Source organism: Miniopterus schreibersii (assembly GCF_964146895.1).
Source record: "Miniopterus schreibersii genome assembly, chromosome: 2".
Lineage (NCBI taxonomy): Eukaryota > Metazoa > Chordata > Mammalia > Chiroptera > Miniopteridae > Miniopterus > Miniopterus schreibersii.
In genome coordinates this window covers 65,057,498-65,079,501 of record NC_138102.1, presented here as the reverse complement: position 1 = coordinate 65,079,501, position 22,004 = coordinate 65,057,498, and positions in this window count along the sequence as shown.

Here is a 22,004-nt window from a genome sequence, read left to right as displayed (position 1 = left end):
TTGCTTCAGTTCTAAGCCTCCATCAAGTGAAAAGCTATATAATTTCAAATTACTTATGTCATTTCCTTGTCTCAAGTCTCAACTGCCCTTCAATTTTTGCCTATTTCAATCACTCCCCAGTGCCTTCAAATACTTGTTGCTGTTCCTAATTTATTCAGAGCTTATTATTTTGGTCTTCAAGAACCTCAGTTAGATACAAGTTAGTCCACTCTTACTAGTATAAACCTTGTCACTGAATATATTTTAACTCAGTAATTTAATCAATAAGTATCTACTACCATCCTACTGTTTCAGATATTGTTCTGGGCACTAAGGATACAAAAAGTAGAAGACTATAACTTAGCACCTTGGAGTGGTGAACACATAATACAATATATAGTTGATGGATTATAGACTTGTACACCTGAAACCTATATAATTTTATTAACCAATGTCACCCCAATAAATTAAAAAAAACTATAACTTAGCTCTTTATAGCAGGGAAGTCATAGTATAAAACAATTATTCTGACACAGTGATAAGATAAATTCAGGGAGAACTATGGAGTACAAAAAAGAAGAACTTGTAGGTATATTCCTATTTCCTATCTTTCTTCAAATCCAATAACACATTCCCACTTGAGATAATTCTATGTCATGTAATTTCGTGAGTATTATATTTATGTAGTAGTGATTAGAGAGCCTCCTAGCATTAACTTGATAAGATAGACTCTCAAAAATGTTTAAAGACATTAATTTGAGAAGTCACTATGATTGAGAGTGGATTTTTTGGCTTAATAATTAGCCATTTTAAGGTCTGGTGTCAGAAAGTGAACACACTGCTCTTTATAAAAGCAAACAAAATGGAAACTATGCAAACATACAACATACTTAGACCCATTGAAAAAAATCTTAAGGGAAAATTTAGGAGACTATTCACAACCTTAAGATTGAAAAGATTCAATGCAATCTCTATTAAAATACCAACAGAATATTTCACAGATCTAGAACAAATACTCCAAAAATTCTTATGAAACCAAAACAGACACCAAATAACTGCAGCAATCTTGAGAAAGAAGAACAAAGTTGGAGGGATCACAATACAGGATGTCAAATTATACTACAAAGCCACTGTAATCAAAACAGCCTGGTACTGGCACAAGAACAGTCATATAGATCAATGGATCGGAACAGAGAACTTAGAAATCAACCCAAGCTCAATTAATATTTGACAAAGGAGGCAAGAGCATACAATGAAGTAAAGACAGACTCTTCAATAAATGGTATTGGGAAACCTGGACAGGTACATGCCAAAAAAATGAAACTAAACCACCAACTTACACCATACACAAGAATAAATTCAAAATGGAAAAAATACTTAAATGCAAGTTTTGAAACTATAAAAATCCTAGAAGAAAACATAGGCAGCAAAATATCAGACATCTCACATAGCAGAATTTTCACCAATACATCTCCTAGGGCAAGAGAAACAAAGGAGAAAATAAACAGATGGGACTACATCAAAATAAAAAGCTTCTGCATAGCAAAAGAAACCAACATAAAATTGTAAAGGGAACCCACTGCATGGAAGAGCATACTTGCCAATGATACATCTGAAAAGGAATTGATTTCCAAAATATATAAAGTACTCATACAACTCAATAAAAGGAGACAAACAACCCAATTTAAAAATGGGCAGAGGATCTAAATACTGTAGACATTTTTCCAAAGAGGACATAGTGATGGCCAAGGGACATATGAAAAAATGCTCAAGGTCACTAATCATCAGAAAGACACAAATTAAAGTGACAATGAGATATCACCTCACACCTGCCAGGATGGCTACCATCAAGAAAATATCTCCTCAAACCAAGAAATAAAATACAAGTGTTATAAAAAATATTTTATACCAAAATATATTAAGGTGGATAGACATATGTCAGATTAGAAAAATTGCAATGCAGATAAAAGACTATCTGTAATGCATAAAGAAATTTTGCAAAATGGTTACAATAAGCTTAACAGCCTGAAAGACACAAATAAAGGATATGAGTAGACAATTCACACAAGAGCAAATCCAAGTGGCTCATAGACATGAGAATGTGCTGTCTTTACTGATTATAGGAAAATATGAATTAAGTTAAAAAGATAGCAGCACCTAAGGCTAGAAGGAATCAGAATTAAAGAGGTTCTCATATATTGTTCCAGCAATTTTGGAAAGTAATCCTGCAATATCTGCTAAAATTCAAAATGAACATGGCCTTCATTCCAACAATTCCGTTCCTTGAATTTGTCTCATAAAAGTACCAGTAGGTAAGGCTAGATATACAAAAGGGATTCATCAGTACGGTTTTATAAAAATAAACAAAAATTCTGAGGTTTTCTTCTGCAAAGCATCTAAACCCAATACATAAAGAGATGATATCAGACAACCGATTACATAGATTAAAGCCAAATAAGGGAGGAAGAGCACGGCAGCAATATTTTACAACTTGGAGAGGGCTGTAAGAAGCTCTTTTTGAAATCCATTACTTTACCTGATCACTCCCCAAATTAGCCTAAGCTGATTTCTTCTGTATCTCTAGTGTTCTTAGTATATCTCAAACTTTTCTCAGATAGGGACTGAGTTCCTCTCCCCACCCAGGACCTATAACAATGCTTGCTGCTGCTTATGATATTATTAATTAGTGTGGGTTATTTGTTGAGCTGAGGAACTTTATAGTCCATTTTATTGTCTGAGATGCTCAGCCTAAAAATATGTTTGATTCTCTTTAAAACTATATGAGCAACAATTGCCAATCAATTTGGCATGAGTTCCTCAAATGCACTTAGATATCTAAATATAGATAACTGTCTACAATTTTACATCATCCATAGGAAAAGACAGCACAAATAAATGTGAAACTATCAAAGGATATTTATTAGTCAAGGAAGTTCTGTGATAATACGTTTTTTTGTAAATCTCAAAAACTATTTACTATTCTCCAAATAGTCTAATTTTTTTGGTGTCTTCCCCATTATGAGGTCAATGAAGAAAAACAATATTTAAAAGATGCAGTCCTCTGAAAATACTTCACAAGAAAAAGCATTAAATAAAAGGACTTTAACCAAACATACTGACAAGATTATAATAGCTCTCATAATCTAACTTACATTTACTATGTAATTACCCAGAAAAAGGTGCGGAAGTATAATTCACTGATGTCGCAGAATAGCAAACAAAGAGATATGTGATGAAACTGTGAACTAGTAGGTAAAATTAGTCACTGCTACTCCTGCTCTTTCTGATGACACCAACACTATCCAAAGAAAGGCGGAATCATTCACAGCTTCATTCTTCACATGCCCTTTCCTATAATACCTGATCTCTCACCTGCTCCGTGGAGCAATTGTCCTCCTCTCCCTCCCAGCATAAAGCATGCGTGTGAATTCATTGGAAATCACAGACAGCCTTAGTGTGGGCGTGTGTGTGTGTGCATGCACACACACACACACACACACAGAGGTTTGAAATTTCAGCAGCACCATTGCGATGCTTTGAAAAGCAAGATAAAAATTTGCGGGGGAAAAAGAGAAAACAGAATTAATTGGTGATCTTGTACCTTAGAATAATTAATGCTTGAGTTCAAATTAAACCATCACCCATAAAGGTTCTTATTCTTGCACAATTATATTATTACATATTAAAATTCAGGTAATTAATAATTCTGGAAAATATAATGAGGGTTCAGTGAATATCTTTTTGCTGACTTTCATGTTTAATGAGACTGTGGTCAAAAAATTTTAATGAAAAACCTCAACTAAATTTAGTTTTCAACTCTTTCAAACATTCAGAAATGTCACACAAGACAATAATTTTGACTCTCTGAATCTGTTTTTTCATTTGTACAGTTAGGGAAATAATATCTACACCATAGGTATTAGAAATAGTGAATGAGATAATTTATGTAAAATATTGTCCTCAGTGTTAAACCTTAGTGAGTGATCACCAAGTTTTTATTCCCTTTATAATAATTTGGGTGGTCTGTTTGCAATACCATATTGAATATAGTAGTAAAAATAGGAAATTATAAAAAGTTTTATGTATGTAATAGTATTTGTAATAGTACTGCAAATATAAAACTCAGGTTGTGCACAAAAATCTTTCTAAGAATAACTTCTTGCGTCGTTGAAACTTGGAAGTACATTGTATAGGTATCCAAACAGGAAGGGTGAAATCTATATTGCTCCCCATGGATGATCTGTTTTCTTCTCAGACTCCAAGTAGCAAGTACTCTTCCAATTAAAAGTGAAGGAATAGTGCCATCATTCTTATCACACAAGGACAGAAGGTACAAGGGCAGAAAATAAAGTCAACTGGCTAGAAAATCATGCATTTAGATTACAGCATTGATGCTTAACCAAATTTGCATTCCCAGCTCTCCTCTTCTTGATCAGAACAGCTAATAACTGAAGGAAAAGGGATAAAGATATAAAGAAACTACGTCTTTTTACTACGTGTATTTGAAAAATTCCAGTTATGCTTGAGGAAATGAATAAATAAAATCTATTTTAAGAAAATTTTAAAGCATTCTTAAGCTCACAAAAAGTTTATGACTGTTTTGAGATATGAACTCATAGAAAAACATAATGAAAGTTATGATCACTTTCTCATAGAAAAAAATATATATATATAGGTTCAGTGGATTCATAGACCATCTAAAATCCATCCAAAAATTTGTTCCGATTGTATGGTCCTCAGGTTATGAGCTGTTGATAGATAAGAAGTTATTCAAATATTGATGTTGTCATCATGGGACAAAATGATTTATTTCAAATCCCCCTAATTCTCATACTTGGACCCCTAGAGGTTCATGAAATACAAATGTTACGTCATTGTTTAGTTTTAACAAGTCACAATTTTGCTCTAAATAAGTAAGAGTAATTCCTAAATAAATTCATGTCGATTAAATAAATGAGTTAATTCACACATAACTCTACTTTTTATTGACTCAAGGTTCAAATAATTGTCCTGTTCCAAGGATTATCACAAAAACTTAATTACTATCCAAATCGGCTCTTTAAAAGGAGGAAGGATGGAACATTGTGACCTTTATCAAATTTGTTTTTTGTGACCTTTAAGTGAATGCCTAAACGACAGCCAAACATTTCCTGCAAACAGTGACACAAAGAAGTGACATTTATCGTAGACAGTGGTAGTGCAAGCATAATGCGGCCTAGACAGAGCAAGAGCATTCTGTCTTCATAGTGCGAGACAAAGATTGAGTCCAGGCTAAAACAAACGGAAAGTATGGCCCTAGCTCTGCTCCGTGTGGTATCCGACAGTCCTTTACTGAAAAAGAATTCAAAGTCTGTACCACAGCCCCACTAAATACTTAGACATAAATATAGATATCACTTAGGCTTAAAAATACACTTGCGCACACACATACAAACAGACACACCAAAATCCATTCAAAATCACTCGTATTATTATTGGGAATAGATTTAAAAGAGACAACTAACTTGAGGATGAAGGAAAAACTGTGAGATAAACTGGAAGGTGGAGGAAAAGAAGATGTGGTTGCAATCAAACTAAAAAATGTGGGGAAAATTGGGCAGAGATGTACAACTTTGCCTTGTTGGAAAAGATGGGGCCCTGTGTACAAGGAATGAGAACATCTGGCCAGAGAGGCTTTCGAAGCAATGTTGAAATCGACCAACCCTGAACCTTGAGGAAGGGCTTGTAAAAGGTCTATTTGAAACATGTAAATATGTTAAAAAAGTGTTATCCAAAGCTCTTCCTATCTGTCATCCCAACCACACGTTGTTTCTGCTAACAGAGGCTCCCAGGACACAGATGTAAGTGCCTTTGTGTAATGGAAACAAAAATGGCTTGAGATACTTTGCTGTGGAATTAGACAAAAAACAAAATAACAGCTCTGGCCCGTGTAGCTCAGTGGTAAGAACATTGGCCCTGGCACCGAAAGGTCGTGGGTTTGATCCCCTGTCCGTGCACGTACCTGGGCTGCAATCCCCAGCCCGGTCTGAGCGCCTGGGGGAGGCAACCAATAGATGGGTCGCTCTTACATTGAGATGTCTGTCTGTCTGTCTGTCTCTTTCTCTCTCTGTCCCCCTCCCTTCCTTCCACTCTCTTTAAACATCAATGGAAAAACTATCTTCAGGTGAGGAGTAACAAAAATAAATAAATAACACAGGCTTTTATTCTACACAAGAAAGAAAAATAAGTGACAAGTGTCCCATCGATATGAAAGGGAAAGCTCTCAAAAAATTTCTAGCAAATGAGGAATAGTAAACAAACTTTTTATAAAATAGCTATTAATATTTGTTCAGATTCTTTATTAAGTAAAACATATTTTTATAAAATAAAAATCATGTTATACCTATTATCCTCTTGGCCCGAAAATCCCCATAATGTTTAAAGTTCCTCAGTGCCCAGTGCTAGCACCACCAATAGCTACAGTGAAAACTAGGGAAAGCATGGTTGACTATTAATCATCAATTCCTGGTCTGGATCAACATTGCCTTGTTATATATTTGAAGATTCTGGAGCTTAAGAAGGGAAAAATTATGTATCCATTGGCTGGCACTCTATTTCATTCAGAATAGGAATGGAGGGCCATGGGGGATGGGGTGACACAGGTTCTCTAGGGGCCAAGAATTGGCTGGAACTAATATGTCACACTGCAGAGCTGCTGGCAGGTATGTTTCCACTGCCCTTTGGAAACACCTTGCTCCACAGCCATCAAATCCAGAACGCAATCGCTACAACCAGTACGCCTCCTACAGCTAAGGCCTGACACCTCTGCTCCTTTGCTTGCGTAAGGACAGCAGCAATGCAGAATCCATGCAGCACTCCTCGGTGCTCAGGCCTGTTAGATCCATAGAATCTAGACCATAAACCTTCACCCCTGCTGCCACAGAGGCTGGGAAGGGGAGGGCTGTCTTCTAATGTAGGAAATAAACAAAATATGGAGAAAGTAATTAAAAGATGCTAAGTGAAGAATCATGACAAATACCCACTATTATCAAGCTTAACAGAATACAGAATAGCGCCCTCACAAGCCTTCGTTTTGCCCAGGTTTACAACATTTACCTCTCTAAAGGGTGTTATGTAGGAACAAAAATAAGCAAAGCTAGGAAAAATAATTCCTTACTGATATGACTTCACTTAACATTCTTTTCCCAGCAGCAATTTCATCCCATTACAATGTCTCTCTCCCTCTGTGTTTAAGCATGTTTATCTCTCCCTCTTTAATTAATCTACAAATTAGTAAATAACCCTTTATTTGACTGATCTGCTACTCCAAGCTACCTTTCTGTTATTCTCTATACCTTTCACCAATTGTATTTTTTAAAATTCTGCTGTCGTTCTCTTTATGTTCCTCTTTCTAAGAGCTCCTAGGCCCCTGCCCCCACCATTCCATAGCAGCAGCACCCCTGAAAATCACACGCGGCCAGTTCCTCATTAAGTCCTGTGGTCTCTCAGGGCTCACATTCTCTCTGACTTCTCTTGTGCAACTTAAGTTCCACCTTTCTTCCTCTCTAGTGGATACCTGCCTCTCCATGCCTTTGAAGAAATTATGTTTAAACCCAAACTTTTATTCTCCTACATTTCTTTCTCCTCCATATTTTCTAATTATGGTAACAGCACCAGTGTTTATTTATCCAGGCTAGCTCTGAAACTCTGCATCTTTGTGGACTCGTCTCTGCCTCCCTTCTGACATCTGCTCTTTCACCAAGGATTGTTTTTTTTTATATATATAATCCTCACCTGAGAATACGATTACTGATTTTAGAGAGAGGGGAAATGAGAAAGAGGGAGAGAGGGAAACATCTATGTGAGAGAGAAACAACAATGGGTTACCTCTCATCTGCACCCTGAGGGAACTGAACCCCAAAACCTTTTGGTGTACAGGACAACTCTCCAACCGACTGAGCCACCCAGCTGCGGCACCAGTGATTCATTTCTTAAAACTGTACCAGGTATTGGTTTAACTGTGCAGCTGCGAGCTGATTATTTTTGTGTCAGTTTCCTCCTTTTTAAAATGGGGATAATGTTTCCAACATCACAGGGCTGTTGTAAACATAAAACAAGATGGTTTCCTGGAACATACCAAGCATTGGTCGCATGTCATCTATTGTTACTCATAATGTCTATGTTGCTTGTTTCTACTTTTTATTTCTACTATCTAAACTCTGGCACTAAGTTTCAGTCATTCACATCTGTACAATCATTTTATTAAATGAACCGAACCCAGTAGGCTAAGCTCACAAAGTCCTTTGATTCCTTTATCCCACTGTCTTTTCACACTCACTCTGTAGATCAATTCATCTTAGCCTCTCAATGAAATCTGCCAGTGAAATAGCTTTTCAGTTACTCTGATTCATAAGAACACTTAATTTTGGTAATAATAACTCCAGTTCAATGTAATAATCAAAATTCCAAAGTCTTATTTCATTTGGAGATTATCCCTCCACTTCTTGACAATACAAGCCTGTAAACATGTGGCTCGGGGTAGAAGGCCCCAGGGACTTCGTTGTTCTTTACTCAGCCAGCTCCTCCTTCAGCTCACATGTTGCTATTTCAGACCCCTCCAGGGCTAGGTCCAGGGGAAGAATTAGGGGTCCATACTGTGGTGGTCTAATGTTTGGGCCCTCTGGCTTGGAAAAAGGCTTTCAAAACTGGAACTTTGTTGCCGTGGGTTATTCAGCTTTTCTGCAATGACTTTGACATAAATAGCTTCCCTGGGAAGTCATTCATAACTCTCTCTGTCAGCCCCTGGGCCTCAGGTGGCTTCACTCCTCTGCTGGGCAAATTCCTTCTTCCCAGCTGGGCCTCAGGAACTCGCAAAGCACTCCTGAATTTACTTATCTCTCTCTTTTTCTCTATCTTTATCTCCTTTTCCTTCATTTCTCCCCTCTCTCTCTTTCAAAACTCTGCCATTTTTAAAATCATTTTTTATTTTTCAGTTACAGTTAGCATACAATATTATATTAGTTTCAGGTGTACACCCCAGTGATTAGACATCATATAATTAATTACTAAGGGATCGTCCTGATAAATCTCATACTCATCAAACAACATACATAGTTATTATAATATTATTGGCTATATCCCCTATGCTGTACTTTACATCTCCATACTATTCTGCTGGTGCTAATTTGTGCTAATTTGTACATCTTAATCACTTCACCCTTTTCACCCATCCCTCCAACCCACCTCCCATCTGGCAACCATTGAAATGTTCTCTATGAGTCAGTTTCTGCTCTGCTTGCTCATTTATTTTGTTTTTTAGATTCAATCCTTCATAGATATGCATTTATTGTCATTTTATTATTCATATTTATGATCTTTTTAAAATTCTCCTTCTTAAAGAAGACCCTTTAACATTCATGCAATACTGGTTTGGTGCTGATGAACTTCTTTAGTTTTTTGTTATCTGGGAAGTTCTTTATATGTCCTTAAATTCTAAATGGTAGCTTTGCTGGGTAATATTGATTGTAGGTCCTTGATTTTTATCACTTTGAGTATTTTTTACAAATTCTATCTGGCTTGCAAAATTTCTGTTGAGAAATCAGCTGAAAGTCTTATGGGTGCTCCCTTGTACAAAAATAACTGCTTTTCTCTTGCTGCTTTTAACATTCTCTTTTTGTCTTTAACTTTTTGCGTTTTAATTATGATGTGTCTTGGTGTGGATCTCTTTGGGTTCATCTTGTTTGGAACTCTCTGCACTTCCTAGATTTGTATGTCTGTTGACTTCAACAAGTTCAGAAAGTTTTCTGTCATTAGTTTTTCAAAAAGGTTTTCAATTTCTTGCTCTTTCTCTTTGCCTTCCGCATCCCTATGATGTGAATTCTGGTACCCTTGAAGTTGTCCCAGAGGCTCTTTAGACTATCTTTATTTTTTGGATTCTTTTTTCTTTTAGCTATTCTGATTGGGTGTTTTTGCTTTCTTATATTCCATATCACTATTTTGAATATTGGCTTTATCTACTCTACTGTTGATTCCCTATAAATTATTGTTTATTTCAGTTAGTGTATCCTTCATTTATTACTGGGTGGTTGTTTTTTTAATGGTTTCCATGTCCTTTTATATGCTGTTGAAGTTCTCTCTAAATTCATCTACTCTTCCCCTAACTTTATTGAGCATCCTTATAATCAGTGTTTTGAGCTCTGCATCTAGAAGATTGCTTTTCTCCATTTTGTTTCATTCTTTTTCTGGAATTTTGTTCTGTTCTTTCATTTGGGACATGTTTCTGTCTCTTCATTTTGACACCCTCCCTGTGTTTCTTTTTATGTTTTAGGTAGAGCTGATACATCTCCCAGGCTCAGTAGAGTGGCCTAATGTAGGAGGTATCCTGTAGAGTCCAACAGCACAGCCTCCCCATTCACCCAAGCTGAGATCTTCAGGTCTGCCTGCCCCCCTCGTGTGAGCTGTGTATACCCTCCTGTTATAGTTGAGCCTTTATTTCTGTTGGCATGTCAATGAGAGGGATTTATCCCTATACCAATTGGCTGCAAGGACTGCCTGTCACCACTGTGGAGGATCACCTGTGCAGCGGGATGACTCCATGGAGCAGGGATTGTTTCAGCTGGCTCTGGTGCCCACTGATTCTGCCCCTTGTGTATGTTGCTTATGGAGGTAGTTGGGTATTGCTTCAACATGATCTGAAGCTCTCCACTGGGTTTGATGGCTATGGGGCCTCCCAAGAGGTTCAAACCAAAGTCAACCAACTCCTGTTGTCTGCCCAGGGCCACCCAGAATGAACTACAAAGTGATCTGCAGATGGCTGCTACTTGTGTTGAACTTGGTGGTGCTCAGGAGAGTCCAAGCTGCAAAACAAGGCCATCTCCCTTAGAGCCCATCCTGGCGCCACTTAGTAAGAGGTACTGGGCATGCCAAGGCCAGATGATTCTTGTTTGAGATTTTAGAAATGTCTGAAGCATGAGCCAAGACAGCCATCTGTATGAAAAAGCCACTGGAAACAGCTTAAGTGGGCCCACAAGTTGGGTGGGGCAGGGTCTCAGGGAATCTCCAGGCAGGGTGAACAGTGATAACTGGATTGATGAAGACCAGATATAGTTTCCACCTGCCAGCTTTGTAAAATGAGTGTTGAGCAAAGGAACAATGGCCTCTGCCAGTACTTCTGTCTGGGAAAAAGCTGTTTCTCTAATTCTCACCCTGATTCCAGACACTTCAGTTCCTCCCCATATGTTCCTGGTACCTTTCAAGCTGCTGCCCCAGTGCTTTTGCTCAGAGGAAGTGAGTCTTAGTAAGTTTGTGAGGGCCCTTTAAGAGGAATGCCTGGAATTCCAAAAGCCCTTTATATCACTCAGCCATAATCTCTTCCTGTCACTGGAACCCTGGGCTGGTGAGCTTGATGTAGGGCTGGGACCCCTTGCTCATCATGGGGGATCTCCACAGCTGAGATATTCTCCCAATTTTTATCTGCCACATGTAGAAAAGCCACTGCAAACAGCTTGGTTAGGCCAACAAATTGTGTGGGAGTGTCGGTCTCGGGGTATCACCAGTGTGGGACTAAAAGTAATAACCAGGTTGATGGAGATTCAGCTATGGCGCCCGCCTGCCAGCTTTGTAAAGGGAAGGCTCAGAGAAGGAACAATGGCCTCTGCCAGCACTTCTATTTGGAAGAAAGCTTCCACTCCAGCTTTCACCCTGATGCCAGACAATTCAGTTCCCCCTAGTATGTCCCTGGTGCCTTACGAGCTGCTGCCCCAGTGCTGGAGCTCAGAGAGAGTGAGTCTGAGTAAGTCCACGCACAAGCTCACTAAGAGAAACTGCCTGGGACTCTAGTGGCCCTCCATCTTACTGAGCCACAATCACTGCTGAGTTTTAGAGCCAGAAGTTATGGGGACTCCTCTTCATGAAACTAGAACCCTGGACTAGTGGGTCTGGTATTGAGCTAGGACCCCTTGTGCCTCAGAGGGGATCTCTGCCACCAAGATATCCATCTTGACTTTTATCTGCCAAATGTGGGTATGGGACCACCCCTTCTGAGTCTTCACCCTTCTATCAGTCTTGATGTGGCTTCTTCTTTATATCCTTAGTTGTTCAGTTCTATTTCAAGTGATACTGAATGATGGTTGTTCTGTATTTTAGCTGTAATTTTGATGCGGTTGTGGGACAATGCAAGTACCACATTTACCTATGTGCCATTTTAATTGCAAGCCCCAAACTCTGCCATCTTAGGTTGATAGCCCCACCTGTCATCTTAAGATTTCTAAAATATGTATAAGAACATTCCCCTATATCCTTGATACCCAAGATAATAACTATAAAGCTTTTCCAAATGTTTCCTTGAAGCCTTTCACATTTGGTCTAAGTTGAATGGAAGCACCTTAGAAGGAAGAAGAAATGCCCCAGAGTTCCAACAGTGCGTCCAGAAGAGTCCTATGCATTAGCTCCATTGCCATCCTGAGCAGTCCCCAGTCTTGTTCTAGCCATGCCTGAAAGACCATGGGCCTCATAAGGCAGTATGCAGATAGTTCTTTGAAAAGACCTACAAACAAGTCTTATAGGCACTTGGTACCCATTGTTCTCAGTCTTAGGACTTTATGCCAAAAGTGAGAAAGGGATCCATTTTTAATACTCGTCACACTTATGTTAGTGTATTCTCCATGAAACTCATCTCTATGTGTACAACACCCCCCCCCCCCATCAACCAGATAGAATTCCCTCAGGCGCTGCTTATAAAGCTCCTTGGCTTAAAAACTCCCAGGGAGTCCCACTACCCACTGAGGAGCTCTGCTACTTGTATTTGGTCTACAGACATTTCATGCTCTGCTCATCTTTAATACTTAAAAATAAGATCCTTTCCCAAGTGGTTCTCGAATCATTACCATTACTTTTTAATAACTAAGAGAGAACAATCTATTAACAATTAATTAGAGTAAATGAAAGGGGACTCTCCCTGCACAGATGAAAGCAAACTGTTCATGTTTAGGGAAGATTTACTAAAGTACTTCAAACTGAAAGATAGGCAATCAAAAATAGGTGGAAATATTTTCATCAAACTGTGACCAGAAATGATTAAGAACTTCTCTGCAGATTAGAAGCACAAGTAAGGAACAGCACTCAGCCCTGAATAAATTAATTATAAGTATATATTACCTTATTCATAAAAAGATATATTATAGTGTCTGTAGATTAGAACACTAGAGTAATAAATAACTTAGACTACTTACATTTTTATTTTAGAAATCACTATCATTTTTGGAACGTCCCATTTCTTTCTAACCAATTATTTGTATGTTACACTTATTGGAAGGCATCATACAGATGATACATTTTAAATATAGCCATACAGAGAATGTTTTACTAATAAAGACTAACACAATATGTTAAAGTGTTCAGGAAGAGAAGAATTTTAATCAATTAATAGATTTCAAAAGATAAAATGGTAAGAGTTTCTCAAGCCTTTTTAATTTAGTCTATGGTTTTTTAAATTACCTGATGGGAGAAGACTGATAGACGGAAAAAATTAAAGAAAAAAAAAAAAAAGTATCTTATGTTCTTGTTCCAATAAAACCTAAAAATGCAAAAGTTTGAAGTTAGCTAAAAACAGATGAATTGCAATTCTTATTTTTGATGAGTCATAGTACAGTATTCAAGAGGAGGGGTGTCTGAATATAGAATGAGGTTGTTTTTAATTTCTTGAAGCCTTTTAATATATTACTTATATTTTTTTCCACTTGAAAAAAGAAATGATCTGACCTCTAAGAGGCACGTTTTCAATAAATTCCATAAAACAGTAGGAGAGAGTACAGATTGAAAATGCAGTTCCAGCATCTTGCACTTTAAAAAGCTTTTAAAGCCTGTCTCATGCATTTATCTTTTAACAAAGATGGATGTACAAGACACCTCGTATTCTACCCTGCTTGGTAAGGGGGGGATAATGTTAAATCAATGGTACAATGATCAAAAACGAGAACAGGATCAATATTCTGATCAACTGAATTGCTTTAGATATTAAAAAGTAATTATTCCAGGACAAGTCCGCATTGGCAAAAATAAGAATATGTGTACCTGGTCTAATAACTTTCACTTTAAATATTGACAAACTCAGTTCACAAATAAAATAACAAATTTTGGGGAATTGTATTGAGCACAAAGTTAGCAGAAAATGTGTCTGGTACAGATAAAAATACAATTATATTCTTTCACACATAACTCTGTAAGGGAGGATCCCCCCCAGTAGAAGTGATTCTAATTTATTATTATATTTTGTAATAAAAAGCAGGCATTTGGGTAGGAAAAAAAGTAGGCAGAGGTCCTACCCTTAGCACCAGACATAAATCAGAGTTGCTAGGTGGCCATCACAATGCATCGATCTGTAGCTGCAAGTGAGTGGCCCAGTTGGTAGAATTAGAATCGGTTCCTGACATTAAGGAACTTACATTCTGGTTAGAAAGCCAATCCTAAACATATGAAACAATGTGAGAAGACTTACGAGCAAAATAATGTAATGAAAGCTAACTTTTATTGGCAGTTTACAATGAGCCAGATACAGTTGTAAGCACTTTGTATGTTACAGTGAATTCTGTTGGTGGGCTGCCCAGAACTGCGTTAGTGGCTTTGTGCAGCCAGCACCTACTTGCCATATGCTTTCACTGCAAACTGCTAAAAGCTGGCCAATTCTCAAAAAAACTGCCCTCTATAGAAATAAAGCCAACAAGACTGGGAGTTTATGTACCGCCACTTCCCTGGGGCAAACTGCAGTCAAAAACCAACTGACCCAGGGATATTAAAAAGACCACCTCTTACCTAAGGTAGGACCAACTAGGTGCTGCAATTTGTAGCTCCCAGCTCCCAGTGGGATCAGGCTGGCATTAGCCTCTTGCTGAGAGCCCATCTTTGCTTAGCTTCTTCCCACCCACCCCCATCTTTCCTTAAGATCTCTCATTCTTAATAAATCATTGGTACAATAAACTCTGCCTCAAGATCTACTTCCAGTGGACCAAAGCTAAAGCACATATGCGAACTCAAATATTTGCAACTACTTTCTGAGGAAATTACCACTATTGTACCCATTTCACAAATGAGAAAACTGAGGTGTAGAGAAGTTAAAAGCATGGACAAGGTCACTCAGCTCATAAATGGTAAATCTTTGCTTTGATCCCAGGCACTGCTGGCTTCAGAGATTATGCTCTAAATCTCTACATTCCATGCTGTGAATGTTTGCCAAGCGAAGGCAGTCACTAAGGGTGGCAGAAAGAATGTAGGATTTAAAATAAGGAAATTGATTTTAATGTGAATGCTTTCGCTTATAGCCTTGTGACTTTGAGTTGGTCACTTAATTTTACAACACATATTTGTAAAATAGCAATAGCAATATGAAGCTATTGAGAGGATAAGAAGAGGGCAAACGTGTGAAGTACTGGCCTAGAGTAGACTTTCACGAATGTTAGTAAAATTTTGATTTTGAGAATAGCAACATTCCTTTGAAAGTATGTAGCACTTTACAACTTGTAAAATATTTTATTCAATCATCTCTTTTAGTCTTCACAATAGCCTTATGATAAAAATATTATTTGATATATTTTATTGATTATAAAAAGCTCAGAAAACTCTCAAAGTTAGCAGAACCAGGACACAAATTTAAGATATCTAACTATAAAATCATATTGTAATAACCATGTATGGTGCCAGGTGGGTACTGGAAATATTGGGGGGAACACTTTGCCAAGCATGTAATGTCTAAGCATTATGCTGTACACTTGAAACCAATACAAAAATAATATTGAACGTAAACTAAAACATAAAATTTTAAAAATAAAATAGGCACTGATTAAAAAAAGAAAGATATCTGACTATAATTCCATTATTTTTATCTTTATACCACAGCTACTTAAAATAATAAGTAAAACTTGAAATGACTAGTGATTGCTAGAAAATTTTATTTTATTCTTCTTTTGACTTCTGAAGAAAATAGTAACATTTTGAAAATGGTGAGTGCTGTTAGTTCCACAGGAATTCACAAAGGGAGAAAATAGTTTCAGGAGACAGTTTATAAAGGATGGGGTATTTGAGCTCAATTTTTACTTCTTCAACAAGCAAATATTTGTTGATTACCATTTGTATTTCAAACACTGTGTAAAATTTGAAAAGACAAATGTGGTAAAAGAAAAACAACAAGCAGAAGCAAAAAGTGAGAAAAGCATGAGCATCTTCAAGAAATAGGAGTCATGCCTAACTGGTGTGGCTCAGCAATTACCCAAGAGATCAAGGTTCGAGTCCCGGTCAGGGCACATGCCTGGGTTGTGGGCTTGATCCCAGCAGGGGGTGTGCAGGAGGCAGCCAATCGATGGCTCATCATTGATGTTTCTATCTCTCTCTCCCTCTCCCTTTCTCTCTCTGAAATCAATAAAATATATATATTTTTAAAAAGAAATAGGAGTCATATATTTCAGGAATCTAAAAAGTTATATTTTTTCCCTTGTGTGTATACAACATAAAGCTGAAAAGTTCACTGGGGGCAGATATTTGAGGACAGGGAAAGTCTGGATTAGAACTTTGAGTTTCGGGTGTGCTATTGAGTGCTGGGGGTAATTGTGACATAATTTGCACTATACTTCAAGATCTACAACAGGGGGAATAACGGATTTGAGAAAGTAGGATACAGAAGAAAGGAGACACATTGAAACCCTTGTAAGAAATAATGCAGGTGACAAATATGAAAACTGAGAGTAGGGTGATAGAATGAGGGGTTAGGGAGGAGTTTGTGAAACTTTTCAAAGGTCAAATTAGCAGGATGTGCTGATTGACCGGCTGCATATGAGGGGATGAAGAAGAGGAGAACTTTGCAAACATTTCATTTTTATAACATGACGGTTAAGGAGAGGGTTAAGGCAGACCTTGCCCTGTTTCAAACCTTAGCTCTACCAGTTAATTGCCAGCTAAATACATTTGGTCAAGTTCCTTTCCCTGCTCCTGTTACTTCATATGTATTAGGGGATGAATGCTTGTGCCTACCTCCTTGGACTATGGGCATTAAATGAGTTCTAACCGATGCACCTGCTGCAGAGGGGTGCTCAGAAAACCATCCATACTTGTGACACACTTCTACACAAAGAAGAAAGCAAAAAGGCGACTTAGAAGAAAAGGCAAGTTTTGCATCCAAGGCCTACACTCTCAGAAGATTAGGGTTTGTCTTCTGGCATTGCCTTTCTGTTTTGGAATTTTTTTTTATCATTCCTTAGCTTGATTTATTTTATTTTATTTTTTTATTTTTTCCATTACTTTTTATCCCCTCTATGCCCTCTACCACCTCCACCCATCCCCCTCCATCCCCCCATCCCCCTCCATCCCCACATTCCCACAATCACCACACTGTTGTCCACATTCATAAGTTCTCTCTGTCTCTCATTTTGCTCAATCCTGTACCTTAGCTTGATTTTTATGATTGCCCAAAAAGGAAAGAGACTACTTTTTAAAATCTATAAATAAAAATACCATATAAATAAATCACCATCAATAAGATTAACTTAATTGTTCATCTATGTCCATTAAGTGCATATATCCACAACCTCAGGACTCACACATTCAAGCTCTTCCTCACAACAGCCCCATTTCCTCATGGCCTACAGAATTGTGAGTTAACTAAAGTGACTGAGAGTTGAAAAAACAAAAATTAAAAGTATGATATTTTAATATTACTGAAAATTTTAGCGTCAATGGTAAAATCCAAGAGAATTAGAAATATCTGAGTAATATACAATTTAAATTTTACTTTTTTTTTTTTTTCTGACCAGCACTCTTCCTTTCTAATGACTTATTGAGATTGTGGGTCACTGGTCTTCTGTATCTGTATTTACCTTCATTACCTGTAGCTGATTCTCAGTAACACCTTAACACAATGGGCCATCCTTTCTGAAACTCATGATTAAATAACATACAACATCTCTACGTACTCACCCCCATTTGCAGTATTATATTAGCTGATCTATTACTGATTTTTCAATTTTTAATAGACTTCAATTTTTAGAGCAGTTTTAGGTTCAGAGCAAAATGAAGCAACAGAAGGCATAGTGATTTCCCATACACCCCCTGCCTCCACACACAGCCTCCCCCATTATCAATATCCCACCCACCCTCCGCCCCAGTAGTACATTTGTAACAGCTGATGAACTTACATCTTTATCACCAGAAGTTCATAGCTTACATTAGAGTTCACTCTTGATGTTGCCTGTTCTATGGGTTTGGACAGATTTATAATGATACGTATCTACCATTATAATATTATACAGAGTAGTTTCATTGCCCTAAAAGTCCTCTGTGCTCCTGATCCTTCATTGTTCTATTTTCATTTCAGTCAGAGTTACTACAGCTGTCTCAGGGAAACTACTCCCTGGACACATCATTTCAAAATATTGCAAATACATTAAAGCTAAAGTGTGATCAAATAAAACGTGTTTTCTAATTTTTTAAAGATTTGTCCATGGTAAATACATACATTATGTGTGTGTGTGTGTATAAATGTTTTCTCTTAGGTATTATAAATTAATTTAGCAAAAATATAGTGAGCCTCATATATGTAATTTTATTTAAAAAACACACACACACAACTTTTTAATACATTTTAGGTTGTAAAGTCTTGCTTAGGCAGCAAAACCTAAAAGTTTTAACTGAGGCTTCGTGGTTTCTACAAAATGCCAAAGAAATTTTCAGTGAAATATCCAGTACTAACTAAAACGTGAACTAACTAAAAGGAGAAAGATTGGCTACTTAAGTGAGATACTGGAAAAGAAAGTATAAAACTGTAACACATAATACTGTGAATTCTTATCTGGTACTTGCCAATAACACCTTTGCCCCCAAAGTTGTGACAAGCAAAACTGCCTCCAGACACTGCCAGATGTTCCCCAGGGGATAAAATTGCAAATAAGACAAAGGAACGTACTAGCTTCTTCAATCTCCCTCATATTTGGGGGATGGATAGGTCATTCAGTTCTAATCAATGAAATATAAGAACAATATTATTTTAAAGATTCTGGAAATGTTTGTCCTTCCAAAGGCAGCTCTTTTTTTTTTTTTTTTTTTTTCTGGCTTGGCAAATTGCCTTGCTTGGGGCTGAGGCTGCCCTTTTGAGCAGGAGAAAGCCACAATGGCACCTGCCACGCTGCTCCGGGTGCCTGACGCTGTGCAGCTCTCGCGGGTACCTGCGCACAGCTTCCTGCCCTGAGAAAACAGGAGCCCTCTATTATTCTGCACGTTTCAGTCAGATGCAACCGAAGACGACACAACTGCATGACTGTAAATAGGCTATTGTCCTTGAAACTCCCCTTTCACAATTTTTAAATGTGGGTAACGCTGGCAGCTTGCTGAAATGGCTGAGGTTAAAAAATAATGTGCATAAAGCAGGTGTGTCTGGCACATAGTAGGTATTCAGTAAATAGGAGCTGTTGTCATTTGGCATGGTATCAGTTGATGAACAATGGACACTCTTTCAATTCCGCCTCATTCTCTCTAGAATAATATTCCAGAATAGAGTTCCTAGGATACTCTAGACTGAACAAAGTCCTGAAATGACAATTCTTAATTGGGGTCCAAAGATAGCCTCCAAAGGATTCATGGACTTCCTGAAATTGTATTCAGAAAATGTAAATGGCCTATATACGTGAACAGAGCCATTGCTTTCAGCAGTTTTAAAAGGGGCTCAAAGGAGGTCTTCTCAAAAATAGACTGAAAATTAGCACTTAGAAGCTTCTGGACTTGGTACGGTTACTGTAAGAAGTTAACATATAGACTGCTTTTGAGGAAAAATGATTCAAGGAGTTCAGCAGGAGAAGATAATATGCTTATTCTGAACTTACAACATAGGTGGCCTGATAGGAAGAAGACAGTCTCTACATTACAGGAGTGATGCTAGCTTTTGACATAATACAGAGAACACCTGTTCAAGAACTTCCCCTCAAGGACTGAATGCCAAAGATAAGCTTCTTTCTTTAATGAATTGCAATTCCCAACTATAAAGAAAAATTGGAAGCTGCATGCAAGACTTTTTCCTTTCCAAAAGAGTGCATTGGAGCCTCCCTGGAAAATAAAATCTAAACAATTACATTAAGAATATTTGATTCCATAAAATAAGAACAGATCTAATTTGGATTGAATTTACCAGGAAAGAATCATGCTTTCCTGCCTAATGCATATATTTTTTTCTGGACTGATTGTTATAGATTTAAGGATTTAAGATAATTGATCACAAACTTTAGGTATTCTTCAAAAATTTTATAAATAACTCATTTTAAAATAAAACCTACCTTTGAAGAACTAATCATTCTTCCTTGTATAAATCTGTCTTTGGGGAAACTCTACTTTTGTTCAGAAGAAACTATAGAAAGAATTGGCCACTATTAACAAGACAATGGAGAGAAAAGCAAGTGATCGATGGTAGAAAATGAATCCATTCTTGTGAATTAGCTGTCCCATCTCAACAATGGTCCCTTGAGAGGGTTACTTTACCTTACAGGGATAAGAAAGTTTCTTCCAGAAAATACTTTGTTCACCAAGGCTAAAAGAAATGAACTTGATTTATGCATGAAATTAAATATATTCATTGACATATTATTACAAAGTGCCAATTCGAAAAACTAAGTGAAGTATCAGAAATTTCCATGTTATTTTACAGGATTTAACCCAGTTATCTGGAATGCACCTTTGCTACACATTACATTGCCTTAAACAATGGAACAGCCTGTTCCCTGCACCATTACTCTGAATGAGACTTGTAAAAATCCCCATAATATCAGTGAAGGTCATTGTCAAGTACCAGAGATTCTAAATTTTCTAGATTTGCAAGCAGAGATACCTCAGGAATATTAACTGACTCAGCCCTTCAACAACAATTATCCTTATTAAATAAAATCTGTATCAGCTGAGTCTTCAGCACAAAAGAAATTAGAACTGCTATGGCAATCTGCAGTGTAAATCCATGGCAGTAACTGATTTTCGCAAGAGAATATTAATCAAGAAAAGTTTTAACTTTATCAACTCCACTAATGAAAAGACATTTTCTGTTACATATCACACAAACCCCGATGGGGTGAAGGAGTGCAAGCCTTAATCCTCTAGATTTTAGCTGATGTATTACTTCTCCAAATTCACAATGCTTTTGAAGTGTCTCAGATCTTAAATCAAGGAACTTGCACTACAAAAAAGAGAGCCGCAGTAAAATTAACTTTTCCCTATCCTTGTAGATGGTTTTTTTTTTTTTCTTAGCACCTTAACATGAAAGATGTCTAATACTGAGAGAGGCAGACATTTTTATAAAGACCTGAATGGCTAATTTAGTGAGCAAATAAATTGTGACACAAATCTTCCTGCTCCTTTAACCCATCATCAGCAATTCTAATCAGGCTAGTCTGTTCCTAAACTAGAATTTCATGGTAACTGCATTTTTTTTCTTGCAGTTGCATTATTTTCTTTAATGTAGATACCCAAAGGATAGCAGAATAAGCATATTATCAAAATTTAATTTAAAAACAAATTGAATTTCAGGGTTACATTCTCTCTTCTTTCTCTACTGCTGTTGCATGTTTCTCTTAATCTCACTAAGCATCAGGCCCTTCATCTCTGAAATGGGAATCCAAGTACTGCTCACCTTATAGGTTTAATGTGTTTATGAAAACCGGCAGTTTATGTAAATCAGCCAGCATACAGTGCCTGACATAGCAAGTGCACAATAAACATTGGTTTTTATTATTGTTATTTTCTTGCCCAGATTTTTTTTTAGGGGAAAAAATTTATTATCTTCACAATTTCTTACTGTGATCACAGTATTTAGTTACAGGTTGTGAAAATAAACTAATCAATGTGATAATAGAGAAAATAAAATAGAGTCAGGAGGTCACTGAGGAAGTGGGGCCAATGTACGTCTCATGCCTCAGTTCTCAGAAATGTTATTAACTAGCTAACCTACAGTTAACTCAGCTCGAGGCCAAACCATAAACATCCAGGATCAACACCTGTTACACAGACATGCACTGAGTTCCTTCCTCCTTAGC